Here is a 19,794-nt window from a genome sequence, read left to right on the forward strand (position 1 = left end):
TTTCTTCCATGGGACATCAGGTGGCTCAGATGTGTAGTATAAAAATTACCTTTAACTTAAATGGGTTTTACCTCTTAGAGACAAAGTTATTAATTTTTGATCTCTGTGGAAAATCAGTTATATATAGAGCCTACTGAAGCCTACCTACTCCAATTACCTTTGCCTGGGTGTTGCATTGGTCACTCCTGCTTGGAATGAGTCTGTACTGCTAGAGGAGAGCTGTTTGTCAGGAATGCTAATGACGGTTTAATAAAGAGGAGTTTGATTTTAAAACAGGAGAAAAATGAACACTTATTGCAATAAATAAAAAGCAACAAAAGGCAAGTTTCTAGGGCAGTGGTGATAAGGAAAATGAAAGGTATCCTGCTCATCACAAGTACTGCTCATCAAGGTCACCGGGATGAACCAAAAGACCAATAAAGATCAAACATCTTCTATCACTAATTTGTTCCGTTTCTGGTTATGCCAGATTTTAGACTGTCCTCATAGACCATCTGTAGAAATAGAGAAGTTCCACAGTCTTGTTGAATCATATTACCCAAAACATACTTTCAGAACATATGAGATTTGATTTTATTTATTTACAAGTTAAGAGTTTGTTAGAGTAGTTAATTCCTCAAGAGAAATGTTTTCCAGTTCTAATGGGCACCTATTTAAAGAGCTGTATGATGAAAAAAATAATCAATGCTAACAAGTGGTATTCTATTGGAACATTATGTCATTTTCTCCAGAAATCATTCCTCAGTTTTCTAATATGTTATCCAATTGATTTATTTTCAGTTTCCTCATATTTATATGCTGACTTTTCACATTGCAGTAATATGAGTATTAAAGAGCATGAACAAATTTCCCCTATTCAGGCTATTTAACTTCAACAAATAAGAACTGGAAGTGATTATTTTTCATGTCTTCAATCTGCAGGCTACCAATAGCTAGATAGCTACCACTGTGAAAGAAATGGCAACATACAATTTATATGCATGATATTTTGCTGTCTAAATGAAGATGTCAGCAAGATCAAAACACTTATAGTTAGTATATAACAATTAATCTTGGAGTTAGCAATTTTAACAGCCTAGAATATGCATGACACATCCATGGTGAGTACCATCCTTAATTATAATAGAAAAATTAATCATGTTCCTATGAAAAACAAAAGTACTGTAGTCCAGAAGTCCTACTCAAAGTTTAGAGGATTATGCACCACTTAAAACACTGACAGTGTCTTCTTTCAAATTTAGTCTCTTTTTTGATGCTACTCTGTATGCTAAGCTCCCTAACAGTGGAGTTTAGGCAGCCGTGCCCTATTACGGGCTTCCACAAACATCCAGCACTTTCATTTTCATTAAAAGCAGCACCACTGCTTATCAGTTCCTTGGAGTTTTTGGAGGTTGCTCTTTCCCCAGTCTTCTTTTTCTAGTCGGTGCATGCACATGTGTGTAGACACAAATACCTATATATATGTAGGTAGGTATATGCGTGTGTGTATGTATATATATATATATATATATATATGCATATCTGAAATGAAGTGCAGAGTTAGCAGCTTTAAGAGTTTGTTTGGACCTCCATTAAACAAATGCCCAAACTTCTTGACCATCTCACACCTATTAGTCTCACCATTTCCATGACCAGTGTCAGGCCAAAGGTTTTCCCCATCCCAATGCCCAGCTTCAGTCATGAGTGAGTTCCCACAAATCTACAGGCCAATGGTGTTTCCTGGACAGGATCTCTTCCCACAGGATATCTTGGGAAGAGGAGATGTGTCTCACATGGCAGGGAGGAAGAGTTCGCACACAGGATATTAGCCTGTGGCAGCTGAAGTCTCATCTCCTCCTCACAGAGTGGCTGGAGGCTCTTATGGGCTCTCCTATTTCTGTTTGTATAACTTATTAGCATGATTCTTGTCTCCTTCCAGTGAATGCCAGGGAAGAACTGTCCAGAAGAAGAGTCCAGAAGAAATCTAGACAGTAGACAACTGATTTTAATTGCTTACAAACTCCATGTAAGTTATGAGCCACAGGTCATCTACCACTATATTCACATCCTAAGTGAAGATGTTTGGGTACCTTGAGTTCTGCAGTTTGTGGCTGTGCATTATCCTGTAATATATCACCTTGGTTCCTGGGCTGTATTTACCCAGGAACAGAAGAGACACAACCAGGGTTTGTGTGTATGTGGACATATGGGGGTGTGTGTGTGGGCAGACACTGGGCCTCAGGAGAAATTTCATTGAAAAGGACAGCATCTCCAGCTAATTCTCCAAAAGACTACAAAGATGAAAGACCACAGAGCTGTTTAATTTAGACAGCGCTGCAGGCCTTTCCAGGGCACAGTGACACAAGCATATTTCAACTTTCTGAAAACCAAATCATTTACAGAGTTTGAAGGCTGCACTGGTGATTCTACCCAAAAACAAAGCCCAGTGCGTCTCCTCTACAGTTCTGGTTAGATTTGTTTCCTTCCCTTCAATCCATGTTATTTTTCCTCATTAAGCAAACTTCTTGCAGAATATATTTTGGAGGCCTATAGGCTAGAACACTGCCAACTCTATTAGCAAAACCGTTAGTCTTTTGCCAAAGAGGCCTGAAATGGCCAGAGCTCAGCCCAAAGTGGCAGCATAACAGCCCTCTCTCATCCCAGCTATAAATCATGGCAGACACAGGTGGGAGGAAAAGTGCTTAAACCAAATCTCTGGTTTAAGCATCTGGCTTAAACCATCTCTCTGGTCGCATAGAGAACCATAACTCAATATCACTGCATAGTCCCAGGCACAGAAATAAACCAGGGGCCAACACAGTACCTAAGAAAGCAAGAAAAATTCCTGTCACTGGGACTTCTCTGCACATTCGGTGTTACAGAATTACATGTGTAATTGTGCTCATGCTTTCTCCCAAATAATCTAAAGTATAAGAGTTGGATATAGGTCCAACCCACAAACTGTGTGTTACATCTCTGTGAGACACAAGGCATATGTTCTCCACATGGAAAGTATAAGACTGTTGATCATTTCCGAGGGAAAAATTAGGTGCTTTCCACCCAATATGGTTTCAAGCTGAACTACTGAGCATCTAGAAAATATTCTCTCCCGTGTTCTGCCACTGTAATTGTTATGTCTACAATGTATTGAATTAACTTACACACTTGGGTCTGGGGAACAAGAATTTAAAGACACCATTTTTCTTTCTGTTACTTACAGCAGCACTGAGTTCTATTTCAGCACATGAGAGCTACATACACGCAGTCTTACAGCAGCTTAAGAGATTTCAACAGTGGGTTTTAATTTTTAAAGGAGTTCTCAAGTGATCGCTCAGTGAATCTGTCATGGCAATGAGAGACATCTTCCTGTTCAGACTGGCTGAAAGGATTACAACATAATGTCTTGCTGCTGACTTCTCCTGCAGAAAACTCTCAGGAACTGCTTGGGAAAGAACACAAATCCATGGCCATCTGCCCACTAGACAGATGTGCGAGGGAAAGCCAAGAACATGCCAGTATTTAAATGGTACAGGGAGTTACCTGTGTCTTGGAGAGCCTCACTGGGTAGAAGTCTGAACAGCAGACTGAAGGGCTTTATTTCCCCTCAGCCACCCCTTCTTCTCACAGGGATTTTGACTGCAAACATAATAATTTTTTCCAGCAAGCATAAAAAATGGAAATTTCTGACTGCATTTCATAAAGTGAAACCTCTTGGTCCATCCCAGCCCATTTCCAAAAAGCCACCACTAGCTCCTGGGAAGGACAAGCAGGCATCCTGCACCCTTTTCACTCCAAGCCCTTGGGGTGTTCCAGTGCCCACAGGCACCTTCCTCAGCACTGACCACTGCTGAGAGGCAGAGCTCCCTGCTGAGTTCAGAGATCCTCAGCCAGGCTCTGCTCTTCCTGGTACTTCCTTAATGGCTCAGGGAGCAGGTCTCTCTTATGAATATTTAACAAGAGATACCTCACCTGGTAACAGGGCAATACCATGAGCCACAACTGCTCTTCTGCATTATTGTCCCCCCACTCCTGCTCACTGTGGGGCTGAATACAAACTGTGAAGCAACTGGAAATTCAAAAATACATATAAAGCATTATTAATACATGAGAACTCACTAGTTCAGAATGCAAAATTAAACCCTGAATAATTCAGCATGACTTTCTTTGCTGAAAAGTGTTAAATACTATTTTTAATTAACCATCAATATTAATATATATTTAGAAATCCTCTAAAATAGCTGGTAATTCCATGACTAAGCAAGCAGTGTAGACCAAAATGCAATCTCTATTATTTGCAGTATACTACTCAATTGAGAAAAAAACAATCAGCGGCCACAAGTGTCCCAGTATGTGGGGGCATGACAGAACACGAGCATAGGGATGCAGGATGTTCCCCTGATGCTGCAGGTTGGGAAATGAAGCCATGGCACTTCCCTCTCTCCCTTCTGCCCAGGGTACACCAGTGCCAGTGGAGCTATGGGGACACCTTCCTTGAAAAGTCACATAACAGGTTGTACATGTACAGTCTTGCTTTTCATCAGTTTTTAAATGATCTGTTAAAGCCAGAACTCACTTTTCTTACAGTGAAAAGGGGGAAATGTCAAAGAGAATGCAAGTAAATATAATCAAAGGGTAGGAAGAAAATACAGATCACTACTATGAGACTAAAACACTTAAGCGGAGCCAAACTTGACAAGATCAAATTTCCCCACCAAAAGCTATAGCCATAGTCCTTCATGCCAGAACCTGAATCCACAGGAAGTTTATCCTTGTATTATGCCATGTGTAGGGCACTCTTCAACAACAGTCATTGTTCTTCTATTATGCTGAAGAAACGTTTTGGTGACAAAAATACTTGCTGGGCCTCTGATTGGAGAAGTTTGTAAATTGTACCTTTCAATTATCCTGGAACTGAAAATCCATGAAAATGAGAAGCAGAAAGTCATGAGTTTAGTAATAATAAACATATTGTTACTTTTTTAACCACTCTCTACTTTTACTTTTTTGAAAGTCCTATCCATGCATTTTGTGCCCATCCAATCTCAATACAGGGCCAAATACATTTAACACTGCTGACAGTCAAAGAAAACAACCTGAGACAAATCCTACGGAAAACTCTTATTCCAGACTCCTCTGAAGATTTATAGGCCCTATTTACACAACTTCCCTATGCCAATATATCTCAATTAGAGGCCAGGCTTCAGAGAGAAACCCTAGAGAATCCTTCATGCTCACATTGCCTGATCACCACCTGGGAGCAGATCTTCAGCAGCAACGTCATCTCCTAGAGATCCCAACTGCTTCCCTATCACTCATGTCTCAGTTTTTTCTGTTCTCCCAGTAGATGCAACAATGTCATGAAAAAACATTACTGCTGCCAGTCCTATGGATGCCCAGATCTCTGGAGAGCTCTGCAGAACAGCTATTGCTGTTAGTAAACATCCTAGAAAATATACACTTCAGGTAGAAAATGCCTTCCCTATTCCAACTTATCTCTAAAGAAAAGAAATTTCTCTTTCTTGCTCATTTGCCGTTGTATCTCTGCCACATAAACAAGTGCTACAGGGGGGAAACTGCAATAAAAATCCCTCTTTAGAGAAGCAGAACAAATTCTGTTCTTATTGCAAAGATTTAAAAAGGAAGAAAGCCTACACATTGAACAACAAACAAATTAAAGTGGTAAAAAAACATACTAATGTTTTTTTCTAAGTTTTCTATTTATCCTCAAAATGCTTTAGTTGTTGCACACAGAATTTTAAGTACTGTATTTTCTTTAAAAAATAAGAATCATCATAATTTAAGACAAATTTGATTTTCTGGGTAAAGAATCAGCACTCAACTTTAGAACATGAGTAATTTTCATTTAACAGATAATTGAGTTTGTAAGTCAAGTTTTAAAGTAGCTGGATCTTCATAGCTGAGGATCTGGATGTCAGAATTTCAATTGCTTTTTTACATGTAAGCACCATTCTCTAATAGTGGCTCCACAGCCACTTAACAACTCTCAAAGCCTTTAGGGCAGGACTATTTTTCCTAAGTTGTCTGATGCAGCTCTTAATTCAGGAGCAAAGGAAAAAGACAGTAATAAAATATAAAATCATAGATTGAGGTTCCATTCTTGGCTTTGGAAGGTTGTCACCACCACTGCAGCAGCTTTAGTTCCTTGTGCTCACAGCACTGCTTTGCTGCCTGGTTGCCCATCAGTCCTGAGTCTTGGGGACACTGTGTGACACATTGGCCTTAACCACAGCCTTGGTTTGCCTAGGGGGAGAAGCCTGGCAGCAGCCTGGGATGAGATCCTGGGGAGGACATCCTGGGGATGAGATCCTGCAGGACACAGCCAGGGCCAGCTGGCTGTGGGGTCTCCACTGCTCGTGAGAAACTATCACAACACCAAAAAAAGTGATTCCTCCCATACTAGCACTAAGTCATACCTCGCCAAAGTCTACAAATTCTCCAGCTATCATTCTTTTAGTCTTAAAATAGTAGCTGTTCCACCCCATAACGAGACCCCTTATCTTGTAACCAAATACCTATGGCTCTCCTACAAAACCAGTACCAAGGATAATTGTGTTCCAAGAATTCTCCCCAAAGCTTAATCAGAATGTAAATTAAACTGCATGTTTTTTATGGAGGAGGAGGAGGCTGGCATACAGAAAGAGGGAGGCGTATTACAAGGGGAACAGAAGGCTTTCAAATTCATCCCATCTGATACACTTTATTATTAGAGACAGAATTTAAACTATTTTAGTGGGCTAATTGCATTCTGATTTGACGGGATGATCATATATAATAAAATTTAAGTCAGGCTCCTATACTAGAATGAATGAACAACATTCACAAACTCTACTAATGGAATCACAAGGTGATTATGGGAACACTCATTTCAGACACAGAAATTTATCACCAAGTCAGTTGCTTTTCTTTTTTAGTAGTGTGTGGCATCCCATGAACTCTCCCACCTCAGTCAATTCCCAAGTCCTTGGCCCTGGCAATGGCAGTAACTACTCACCATAGAGTCAGTCCTCCTGGGGAGAAAAACAGTCTCCCATTTGGACTTCTGCGCCGCAACCTCCTGTGTGTAACTTCCCCTGTCCTTTCCTGTCCCCTCACTGGATTGGTATCCCTGGTGGCCACCCCCCTTTCCCTGGAGACCAAACCCCTCTGCCCAGCCCTTAGCTCCACCCCCACCCCTTCCCCTTCTTAAGCTGTCTCCTCCAGGTGGTTGGGCTCTTTTACCTTGTTGGGTTCCCTTCAGCCACATGTGATATTCTTCGCTGGAATAAAACCCTGCCAAAAGAGCCTTTCTTACCTCTATCGCTGAGCCAGTGCAGTGAGTGTTGAGTGAGGGCCTGACTGCGTTGCCTGAAGGTTATCTCAACTTGCTTTTCCACAGGACAGTCTTGTAGGGGACAGATTTTAGGCAGCAAAGAGAATAGCTGCTATCCTATATACCATATAAAGTCTTCTGAAGTTTCTAAGACCTTGCTGCTGTAATATTCAAGCATTTCAAAGCTTTCAGCGCCTTTGTCTTCCTAGCAAATCTAAAAGTTTTGGAAAATCTCATTGTCTAGACTAGAGAAAAAAATGGAACTCCCTATCCATGAGGAAATAAAAGAATTTTGAAGCATCCCACTTCAAATCAGTGCTGAGACAAAAGATGCCTCCTCCCCCATCCTCTTTTCTTGTTTTTGCAAGAAAAGGATTCCCAAAATTTCATTGCATGAGAATCAGTACAAACTTTCTAGATCACTGGGCATCTGAGAGCATCCACAGAAGGTTTTCTGGGTAGGCAGTAACAGAGATACACATTCAATTCAAAAGGTGGCTGCTGGATCCTCTGTTCCACAAGGAAAACCAAACCTTTTTTTCTTTAAAAAAATCATTCCCACTTCAAGCTAACCACCACATTGGTGTGGTTTTGGGGTAGAAAGAGGAGAATTTTCAGAATTACAAAGGGGCTCCTTAGGTTTGGACGACCTTATTTTGAGTCTCCAGGCATGGGCCTCACAATCCAAGTGCTGATTTTAATATTTACATTTCTCATAATCTTCTAGTAATTTCTAGAGCCAGCACACTAGCTATGATTCAGAACTGCACCAAGAAATAGACAACATGAAGGAAAGATGTCCCTGAAGTCCCAGCCCTTTCTTCTCAGGTTGGACCCTGAACTCAAGTTTGCTAATATAAAATTCTATTTCAGCACTTCTACACTGCAGTATTTGACTGCCCGTAAGTAAATTCCAGCTTTTTTTTTCTGGCAAGAATGGAAGAGGTGGACATCCAAGTGCACTTCACACAGTGATTTTCATGCAAAACTCACAGCTGTTCCCTGGGAACTAGAACTTTGATTTTCACTGAAGTACCCATGTGAACATCCAGCAGCAAGCCATGAAAGCCGAGCTTATTCTTGATCACCCCATTCCTGGCCCTGGAGCTCCCACTGCAGTTTTCTCACACACAGAGCAGGACAGCACACTTTCCTCTGATGGCCACAGAAACAGCAAAAACAGAAAAGTGGTGCAGAAACTCACACTCTAATTTGATCTGACATGATACCCTGCTGGCCAGTCCCACTGTGCATTGCAGCAGCAGAGTCCCAAAGACTCTTCTCTTTCTTTTTTTACTGTCACTTTGGTTTCCCTCAGGACAACCTGATATCACTTCAATTTTATTCCCAGACTTAGAGGGTTTTTTTGTTAATTCACTTTCAAATACTGCACTGAATTTACATCAGAACATGGTACAGCTTCACATAATGTGCTTTCCTGTTTTGTATGAAACATAAACTTTAAGGGATTTAGAGATTTTAGAGGTGCTAAGATTTTAGTTAGAGATAAGCCTTACTAGAGTTAATTAAAATAAATGAGTCGGCTTTGATGAAGTTAAGAGTTAGTAGTTAACTAATAACTGATTGCTTGTTAACACAATGTTTAGTTAGCTGGGTTTATAACGGAGAATATAGAAACTGACAAACAGCTTTTAGGAACATAAGACAATTGTGGGCCTCCTCTGTTCTGAAACCAATTGAAGACAGGGAACGGGAGTTCTACCAAGGTTCATTTGTCATATTTGCATTGAAAAAGTAGAAAGGTCAGAATGAGGAAGACTTCATTTACTTCCTCATTTTGGGACCCTCCCCATGAAAGGGACCACCAACCCATTTCAAGGAACAAACTACGCATGCTTTGAAATGATTAGCATACAAAGCAAGGAATGGGATGTACTAAATTATGAATATGTATTTGTGTTTTGGGTATTCAATTCTTGTGTGGATAAAAGGACTCTGTAATCATTTGAAAGGCACAGTGTGTATTTGGGAGCTATCCCGCACGCTGCCCAGCGTCGCAATAAACATACACTTTCTAACTTTAAACTGTTAGAGAGTTTTTGTCCGTCACAGTTGGATACCGGTACTAGATCAATATCCATAATTCTTTAATAAATCAGTAGCTGTATGTTTATAGCCTTTTTTTTTTTTATTTGCTTCCAAAAGGACCCCATGGTGGCAAATCCAATCAAGTTCCAGTGCTGCAATCAAGCTATATTACTGCTGTGATTCCAGTGTGTGTTCCCATGTGCAAAGTCATTGCTGCATCGTCTCCCTAACACTGCATTGCAAGGTTTTCTTCTGATCATCAGGAGGAGAGTGATCTGGTTTGTTCCTTTGATAATATTATAGGCATGGGAGAGCACTGGGTGTTTTTGCTCCTCCACTAAACACCACAAGAGTCTGGGTAATTCACTTGTTCAGTGTTTGAAAAGCACAGAAATTCACCTTTGTTTTCTAAGATTTTCTGTAGGAGCCTCATGACATATTACAAGGGCTGGTAGCAGGGGGACAGCTATGAATGTCACTCCCCTTGGTATAAGAAATCCTAATACGATCCGTATATTGATGGTTTCAGATTAGCTCTTAATGCAAGGCTATTTTCACGCACTCTCAGCTTCAAAGGCAGAAAGGTACAAGAATTAACAGCTTTTCCCATTGTTGTAGTTTTTCCCCCTTTCCCACACTTCAACATAATGAAACCCCTTGTTTTTGAGGGAGTGCTCAGATCCAGCACAGCCCCAACAGTCTGTCCACACCCAGGTGAAGGCTGCAGGAAAATCCATCATCCCAAGGACTCAATTTTGTGCAACTAAAGTGATGAGGCCCAGAAACAGCCCTGTCTCCTTGTGCTCGTCCTGTGAACACGCAGGGAGGTGAGAATGACAGGCAGTAGCTCCCAGCACCCTTCCACGCTTGGCCATGATGATAAAATATTCATGAGTTGGTAACAAGCCCGGCAGCCTCCTCCAGGCTGGAGCTATCAATCTTCTCCAGCACAAGCTCCACACAGTGTTTGCAGAGAAATCCAAGAGCCCTAAACCATCCCAGCCAGCTTTACTAATTATTTACTCTTTTGCTTTTACGTAAGTGGAGTTACCTGAGCCACAGCTCAGCCAAAACATTATCTGGATGTGCCTTCTAATTGGACTGGCTCAAAATAATCACCCAAAAAGCCCCAGGAAGGCTCTTAATTTTTCTGCAAAATAAGGATATTCAAACTTTTCACATGGCTATTTTCTCTGCTCCACAAATTCTAACTTATCCCTATATGTTATTTCCCTCCTTCAAAGTAAGAGTTGCATATAAATGGAAGAAGGGTTAAAAATGGCACCACTGCTGTTAGAGCATGAGCAGACTATAGCAGCATCACTTTCTAAAAACATGTCTGGGGAGTGCCTAGAAACTCCAATGAGGAGCAAGCCTATGCTATGTTGTACGGAAACACAGAAAAAGCCTTGCTGCTGCCTCACAGACTTGTAGGCTAGTATTTTGTTCTTTTTACTTCAACATCTTTATTCACTGCAATACTGCAGCTGGCTGGGATTATAGTTTTAAACCTCTCCTACAGTAAATAATAGAAATTAGTAGGGAAAAAATTGCTTATTTAGTTGCTGCTTGTAAATGTAGTTAGTAGTAACTGTACCTGTTATAGTGACAACTAGTTGCTTATAGAAACCAGACTTTCTGCCTTTTTTTAAGCTAGAAGCAGTTGTAATGAAAAAGCCTTGCTGCTGCCTCACAGACTTGTAGGCTAGTATTTTGTTCTTTTTACTTCAACATCTTTATTCACTTCCATACTGCAGCTGGCTGGGATTATAGTTTTAAATCTCTCCTACAGTAAAGAATAGAAATTAGTAGGGAAAAAATTGCTTTTATAGTTGCTGCTTGTAAATGTAGTTACTAGTAACTGTACCTGTTATAGTGACAACTAGTTGCTTATAGAAACCAGACTTTCTGCCTTTTTTTAAGCTAGAAGCAGTTGTAATGGTATAAGAAAAGAAAGACTAAACAGAGGTATTCTTTCTAGGTGGAAGTTATTGAAAGCTATTACATCAGAAGTTTATAATCAAGGTATCAATGGCTCATGGTCCCATTTCCCAAAAGTTTGTCAAATAACTAAGAATGTACTTCATCATTAAACTTACAGCACAAAGCTATATCCTGCAGCAAAATTAAATCTGGCTTAAATAATCTTATTTCTCCATACTTTCTTCTTTTGCAGGCTGAAACGCTCTTTCAGTGCCTCCCTTTGTAGTCAGTGCTGTCAGCTGAACATTTCAGATGTCATGCAGCATTTAGCCCATGATGAGGATTATTTCCTTCAAGTATTTTAAGCAGAAGTAAAACCAGGTATGATGCAAATGGCATGAATAAAGGGTACAGTGTGCAGTCTGCATTGCCTGGAACAGGCACATGTCAGCTAAACTGTTGGTGCTGTCAGGAAGCTGTTGGATCAGGATCTGCTCATCCTCCATGGGGCTGCCAGGTGGTCAGCCCTGCTGGGTGCTCATTTGGGTTTCTCAGAGCAAAAGCAGCAGGTAGAGAGATGAAGAAATGCTATTTTGGGCTGCAACCATGAAAGATGGCACAACTGAGACATGGCTCTTAAGTAAACACGTTTATCCTGTTTTACAAAGCAGCTTCTCCTAACAGCCCATCCATACCCACAGCTGGGCCATGTTTGAGCTCTGTGGCTGCTGTGTTTCTGCTGGAGCTTAAATGGGCTTTGCATCCATCTCAGGGAGTACAGCTCCTCCCTGTTGCAGGTGTAAGCTGGTCCCTGCCTCCAGGATGCTTTTTTGCAGTAAGGAAGGTCATGCCTATGGGGACAGTGTGAGGAGGTAACATCCTCCCTGGAAAGGCACCATGCTCCACTGGATGAAAGAGCTCCTTTTGCAGAGCCTTCCGTTGCTCTGGAGTGCCTTCTGCAACAGTGTGCAAATTCTACATGCCACAGACTCAACATTTTTATCTCTTTCTTTAAAAGTCATATTAGAAATGATGGCAGCACACCCAAATTTTTGGTTGGGACCCTTGCTAAATACTTGCATGACATTAACCTACTGGCTCATGTTTTGGCCCTAAACATGAACATCAGGAACACTGTTCCAGGCAATATCACATGAACCCTGCTGCTTTCTGGGAAATTCAGGAATGCACATTTATTTCACTGCTGAGCTTTCTTCTGCTGCACAACACCTACATTTTCACTTAAACTTCTCTGATACATGGAATTATTTTGGTGCATAGATAATGGAGGTGAGGAAAATTCAGTCTTAACATGACAAAAACTGCCCAAGGTCGAACAATTCTAGCTCTACCAGGCATGACAGACCAGGGAGAATTAAAGAAAATATTTTTGCTGTTAAAAAAAAAAAAGTATTCTCCTTCTGCAGCATTTCAGAGCCCATATGTCACTAGGAACAAATATCTGCTCCCATTTGGAGAGAGGATCAGAATCCTCTCTGCAGGAGTTCAAAACAACCATATGGAGTTGATCCAAAGTCTGTTTGGAAATCAGTGGGAGCTTTTAGACCATTTCTGGTGTGTGTTGGAATAGCTCATTGGCTCCCAAAGAGCAATTGTAAAGATGAAGAACACCCAAATCCTAACTCACAGTTTTATTGATTCATAAACAAGTTTTACTGTGCAAAAAATGTTTCTAGTGGCTTTTACTTATTTAGCTGGGTTTTCCCATATTTTGACACACTTAAATTTCTGCTGGAAAACAAAGCAGCCATGACTGAATCAACAGCTGCACTTTAGTGATAAGGGATCAATGAACAAGTTGTGCAGGCTGTTGCTGTTCAGTGTCTGCCAACTAAACTAAACTTCTGTGGCTGTGAAGGACTAATTCCAACTAGGCATAGCTGTACTTCATACCATACATTTCTGGAGTTTACTATCACCTCTTTAATTCTGATGCAGCATTTGAAAAAGGGAGAAGGAAGAGTTACAGTAATTTTGAATCACAGTTGCTTAAACTGTCTCACAAAAGAGAGCAAAAAGCTTTTAGAAGTGAAACATTTCTCACATAGTTAACAGATATAAAGAGAATTGATAAAAACTAATGACAATGCCAGAGAAAATGGTGAGAAGTATAATGCTGAATAAGTTGTTTTTCGCTCTGTCCTGCCTCAGGATGCAGAAGTAGAGAGCCTAAGGAAAGATGTCATCAAGGCATCTAGGTCATGAAGTTCTCTTGTATGTTTCTTCCAAGCACTTAAGGAAAACTCATTGGAAAAAGCCTTGGCTAACTTTATCATTGCTGCTTTTAACTTTATATTTCTGAACAGACTTCTTGTGCATTGCACACATCCAGAACACTTCTGGCTGTACAGTGCAGTGCACACCAGTGAATGAGTCTTCTAGCAGCAAGAGCCCTGTTTTATACTTCCCAGGACAAGAAACAATTATTGTTCTTGTTACTGGGATGAAGATGAGGAATAGAGCAACACTGAAAAATTTAAAACAGTATGAAAATTGAGCAATCCATGCAGTCCTTTCAAAAGGTAATTTCTAACTAAATTTTTCTTTTTGGTCCATGCTCACACTTCATTTCTTTCCCGCAACAGCATCCCTCCCTTGCAGGAATCCAACAGGAATACAACAAAAGTGTAAGAAATGGGCCAGGAGACCAGCTCCTCTGAAAAGGCCTTTTTTAAAGACAGCTCTGGGTGAGGAGCATGAGGGGACACACACACTGCCAACGCTGAGGAAGAGGTGCACAGCTTTGTCTCTCATCAGAGCTGGGGCTTCTGTCCTCGAGAGAGTCCCTAGGAAAGTGTTTGGCTTTTGGTCTAGGGGTGTCATTTTGAGTGCTGTCAATGTTACAGTGACAGGATGGAACCTGGCTCTAGTTGATGGTATATGATTTTCTGTAGTTCTGCTGGGCTAGAGTTACAGTTTGTACTCTTTTGTAATATGTTTGTGTGTTGTTCTGGGGGTCCGAATTGCACCAAAGGCCCCTCATTTGCATATGGTTCATGTGCAAGTTCTTTTGGGAGCAGGGGAAGTGGTCCCCAACAGAAAGGACCATGGACACAGGGAAGTGATGGGAATAAATACAAATACAGGATCGGCAGAACACATCTTAAATTATCAAGGGATATTAACACTTAAAAATGACAACAAAAGGTAAGTTTAGAATTTTATCATTTAACATTCAATAGCAAACTAACATTTTAATTAAGTGCTTATCAACACTTGATATTCAATAGTAAACTAACACCTTAATCAAGAGTTCATGTCATTCCCTTGCAGGAATCCAACAGGAATAAAACAGAAGGATACTGCACATCCTGCCATCCTTGAGCAGGGCAGGTGGCACTGAATTCTGGGCCACAGCTGATGTGGACACATCCTCCAGCACAGCAATGTTCCTGGGCTGCCTGCAAGCTAGGGCAGGAGATGGGCCTGGAGGTCAAGGATAAGCAGAAGGGTTCTGACTTCTCTGTTGGCTGTGCACACTCCTTCAGAGGGATCTCTTCCAGAAAGCACCAAGAGAAGCAAAAAACCTTTAAGCAGGTGGTACATTACAAATGGGATGCCAGAGTGTTAAGAACTAAAGTGTCTTGAATTAAGGGACACCACCGGTGGCAATAAAAATTCTGTATCTGAAAGCTAAACACTGCTACGTGGCACCTGACCCCAAGAACTGAGGAGGGAACAGATGGGGGACATCACTTCCCCTGGAACATTTGTCAGGGCAGTTTCTCTCCTTTCCTGACTTTCTGCATCCTTTTTCCAGCAACAACATCTTGGCATCAATTATTGAAACTAATACCAAGTCCGTCACACACATTTTCTTCAAGTGTGTACAAAGAGAGAAACTGGGATTAGAGGAAAAGAAAATCCACACCTGTACAACTGGAGGCTTTTGGAGATAGGTGCTGCCTGCCCATTCCTAGGCCCAGCTGCTCTACCAGAAGCCAACAGTCACTTCTGTGCTGCAAAATGAGGCAACCCTGCTCATTGCAGGCAGGTTGAATGGACTAAGCAATTCAATTTTTGAAATATCAAAGTGACACCCATAAAGATATTACGGCCTTTCTCTTGAGCAACAGCAGAAAACTCAATCTTCTCAGATCCACTTTGAAGGAGAGGTTAAATAATTAAGAAAAAAAGAAAATCTCTTCCGTAGGAATATAGTTGGTTTCAAAGTCTTTTGTGCCAAAATGTTATGACACACATGCACACACTCACCAGGCAAGGAGCTGTCAACATCAGGTAAGACCACCTCTGGCTCATATCTCCTCTTTCAAGACATCACTGCAACAAAGAATGTCTACTTCGTAATGCTAAAGTGTTTTGAAGGACTGTCTGACTGATTTTGGCAACAAAATGAGAGGTGACAGGAAACAGTCACTTTCATATGATAAACTTCATGGGAGGAAGGAGGATGAAGACTCCAGACCTGAGAGGGATTGGGAGGTACAATGGAGACAGTGTTCATCAATACACACTTAGATACACAATAAAAATAGGAGAACATGAAAAATAGGAGTTCCTGGCTTGCTTTGGTGACCAGTTGAGAAATGGTGTTATCAACCCAGCCTCAAGAGTGCCACAAGGTATCAGCTGAAATCTCTTTTTCCAGCACTTACAGGAAAATGGTATTCTGACATGGAGCTCTCATTCTTCTTTGAAAATTTGTTTCCTCGTTGTTGAAATTGAGCTATTTCACATCAGGGTGGCAAAATGAAGAATTCCAGTGGCAGTGTAGTTTTCAGCTTTCCTGCTGGTCTCCAGCCCCTCTCTGGGACAGCCCTTAAGCACTCTTTGCTGCACCCAGGCATGGCTGAACCAAAGGCAGGTAAAGATATTTTGCTGTACCTTTTTAGTGTGGGAAGTAATAATATTGTTATATTTATTTTAGAGATTTCATCCTACAAACCTTCAACACAACAAGAAATCCCAGCTGCACAGAATGATCTGTGCCACTCAAGGGCAATTTTGGATGAAATGCAGCTACATCTTCATATAGAAATGGGTAACTCCCAATTGAAATTGGCAATGCTGCAGTCCCAAGTAGAATATTTTGCTCTAAATAGGAGCTTTGCCAATATAGGAAGGGCTACTCCAAAGGATTTCCACTGTTGTCTGTATCTGTCCAAACTACTGCCAAACCCCTCTTTGAATTGAGCAGTTCTTAAATGTTTGACGGTATTCAACAAAACAAGATTACTTCAGCAGTCTTGTTTGCATATTTAATTTAATTAATTTAATTTAATTAGGACTTTGATGATGCCCTCATGATTTGTGCCTGAAAATAACTGTTGGCTTTGGCCACATGTGCTGACCATCTGACCTTCACCCTGATGGAGTTTCTCCTCTTCCTTTCCCACCAGTTCCAGTCCCTCTCAGCCCTCAGTACCAGCAATACTGCCACTCCAGTCCATGGCATTTAATGCCATTATTCTGTTTGTGAGCAGGCACTGGCACCAGTTCCTCATGCCCTGCAGCACCATGTTTCCTCTCAGACAGCTTTCCCAGTGAGCACAGCACCACACCTGCACCTCTGGGTGTGCTGGGAAGTTCCACGCTTGCCTTTGCACCTTCCTCGTGCCTGCAGTGCTTCTCACCAGGCTGCCTGACAGCACCTTGACATTTAGAATGTGATGCAATTCTGCCTGCAAAAAACATAATAAAGCTCGCTGTGAATTTAAAGTGGTCTCTTCTGTCAACAACAAACTAAATTGAAATGGAATGCAGTATTTCCCTACATAATGATATCCATATGCTAATGGCAAGAGATTATGTCTAGTTTAAGATTTATCAAAGTAAACTCAATGCATTTCATAAGCATCTCAGTGCTGCCTATCCAAAGTGATGTGCTCTGCCAAATATGCACTGTATCAAATAAAAGCCCCTAGATAGTGAATATAATTGAGGCATTTACCAAAAATAACACATTTTTTGAACCTTGCTGATTCAAACCAACTTAGCATTTCACCTTGTAGTTTAAATAAAATAAGTTCTCTGATGACATGTTAATTATCTTCAAAATGGATTAAAAATTAGTTAGGGTCAATTTACAAGGGCAATAAAAGTAGGTGAAAAACACATTTATATTTTAAGTCTTCTAATTTTCCCAGCACAACACAGACATAACACTGATCAAAAATTTAGTAAAAGGCATACAGAGCTGAGTGGTTCTAGGACTGCTTCTGATAAATAAATGCCACATCATATGTGCATTCAAGGCTCAAATGGATTATGAATATCATGAATACTTGACATTTTTACCTGGTACTTTACTTTCCCAGTAGATTTACTGGGAAAAATATAGGTAAGCAACTGAAGTGAAGACTCTCTCCAGTGACAACACATTGTTCCCCTCCCTTCCTCCCTCCCTCCTTCCTCTTCATCACAACACAGCTACATTCTATAAGTTAACTGAAAATAAGGCAGGATGATATCATTGCACTCTTACTTTGTGGTTTATGTTTTTCAGATTTATAATTTACTTTTCCAGTACATACACTCAACATGATCTGTCTCTGCTCTTAAGTACAAAACCAATTTAAATTCTAACAAGTTACAGATCCTTCTGAAGTCAGACTGGGCCTAAGGCTTAGTTTAGCTCAGGTAGAGGCACTTGAACTTAGGTGTTCGTATGCACTCTGTGTCTTTAGGGTCTCACTGTAACCCCCAGTCAGTGTAGTCAGAGACCATCTAAACATGACAAGTCTGCCAGAGTGGCCTCCAGCTGGCCCTGTGCTGTACCCAGCAACATTTTAGGTGTTCCTGGGCCTCCAGCTGAAGGTACAAAAAGACACAGATCCTCCCTGAATGGCCCACACCTGCCAGGTGTGTGCAGACATTGTGGATCCTTCAGGGCATCCCAGACAGCACCAGCCAGCTATGCTGACACAACCAAACCCCTCTTTGGCACCTGTTTAATAAGCCCATCTGCTTTACGGATCTGCTCTCTCTAAAGGGAGCTGAGACACTTGACTCCCAAGCAGACACTTTTTGTTACATCTGTGATGTTCCTGGGGTCAGTCCCTTGAGTCAGCCTGGAGAGAGGTCCTGATGCATCCCTGAGAAGCAGAACAGCATCAGCAAACCCCAAACTTCTTTGTTCAGACTCCTGGATGAACTGCCTGAAAACCAGAATAATGCTTTTTCTTGAAGTTCCATATGTGTTTTTTGCAGTCTCATTTTCTGAGCAGGTTGAAACAGATGACAATATCCCCCTTAGCTACTGCCCTCAAAAATGAGATCACCCTCAGAGACATGGCACTGCCATTTTCAGAACAAGTGCTGATTAAAGGGTGAGAGCATAAGCCACAGAACAAAACAGGATTTCCAGCACACAGCCGTAGGCGACTACAACTATTTGAGGCTTCATTTACAGCAGAATGGAGAGGGCAACTTTTGTAAGCTGTTAGTGTATCCAGCAGTGATAATTACAGCTGATTAATGCTCACCAGTCAGCAGCAAAAAAAAAAAAAAAGAGGCATCTTTGCAAGGCTGCCACATCCAGGAGGCACAAACATCTCACACAACAGCTGGGGCCCGGCACAGCAAAACCCTTTGCAACACCTCAAGGAAATGGCAGAGTATCTCCTGAAAAAGTGTTTTGTATTCTGCAAGTTGGATAATGAGACAACCATATACTTGTAAATTAATTTTTAATAGGTGCAACTTATTAGCAAAATGCACAGCCAAATTCTGCTTTCCAAACACAGATCAGCTTCTGCTATTCTCTTTACCTGCAATTTCTCCCTCTGCCTTACATAGAAAATAAAGCAAAATGAGCCCCTTTCTTTCTTCTGTATTCACCCTAGAATGCAGCACAGTGCACCTGTTTCTAGTCTTGCATTTTATTTTCTGGTGTTAGGAAATTCAGTGTTTCATGTTCATTACTGATAAAATTATACTTGAGCATGCCAAAAAATGTGATTTCCTTCCCATATTTGTCCATTTGGGAAGGACATCCTGCACCTGAACATGTGCATGTGTGAACCCAAGGGCTTCTGGTGCCTCAAAAACACTAATGACAGTTATTTCTGCATTTCTGCTGTGGTTAAAGAGGCAGAACTCAGAGTCCCCTTGGATACATACCTTGAGAAAAACTGGTGAACTGTTTCTGCCCAAAATTCTCTGGGATAGCACAGCAGGCAAAAAATCATAGCTAAACACTTCTTTCTGCATCTGAGCTAATTCTTTACTGAAGTATTACTTAGAGTTCTCTTCTCAAGAGACTCAGAGAAGTATTCCGCAGAATTAAAGCTCCATTTCCTATGAAATATGCTAAAGAGTCACAGCTCCCAGACAGCTTTCCAAACAGAAAAAAGCTATAACATTTTTCCTTGGATTTATAGCATTTACAGTATTTGCTGCATAGAGGAATACTGTAAATAGCATTTCTAGTATTACACTGAACAAAATGACCAGAATCCACCTGCTCTGGAGTTTTCTTTGCAGGCTTCCCATCTTTCCCTACTCTGGTGCAGTTTATATGTAGGATTTAA

The sequence above is a fragment of the Vidua chalybeata genome, chromosome 8 (genome assembly GCF_026979565.1).
Source record: "Vidua chalybeata isolate OUT-0048 chromosome 8, bVidCha1 merged haplotype, whole genome shotgun sequence".
Taxonomy (NCBI): Eukaryota; Metazoa; Chordata; class Aves; order Passeriformes; family Viduidae; genus Vidua; species Vidua chalybeata.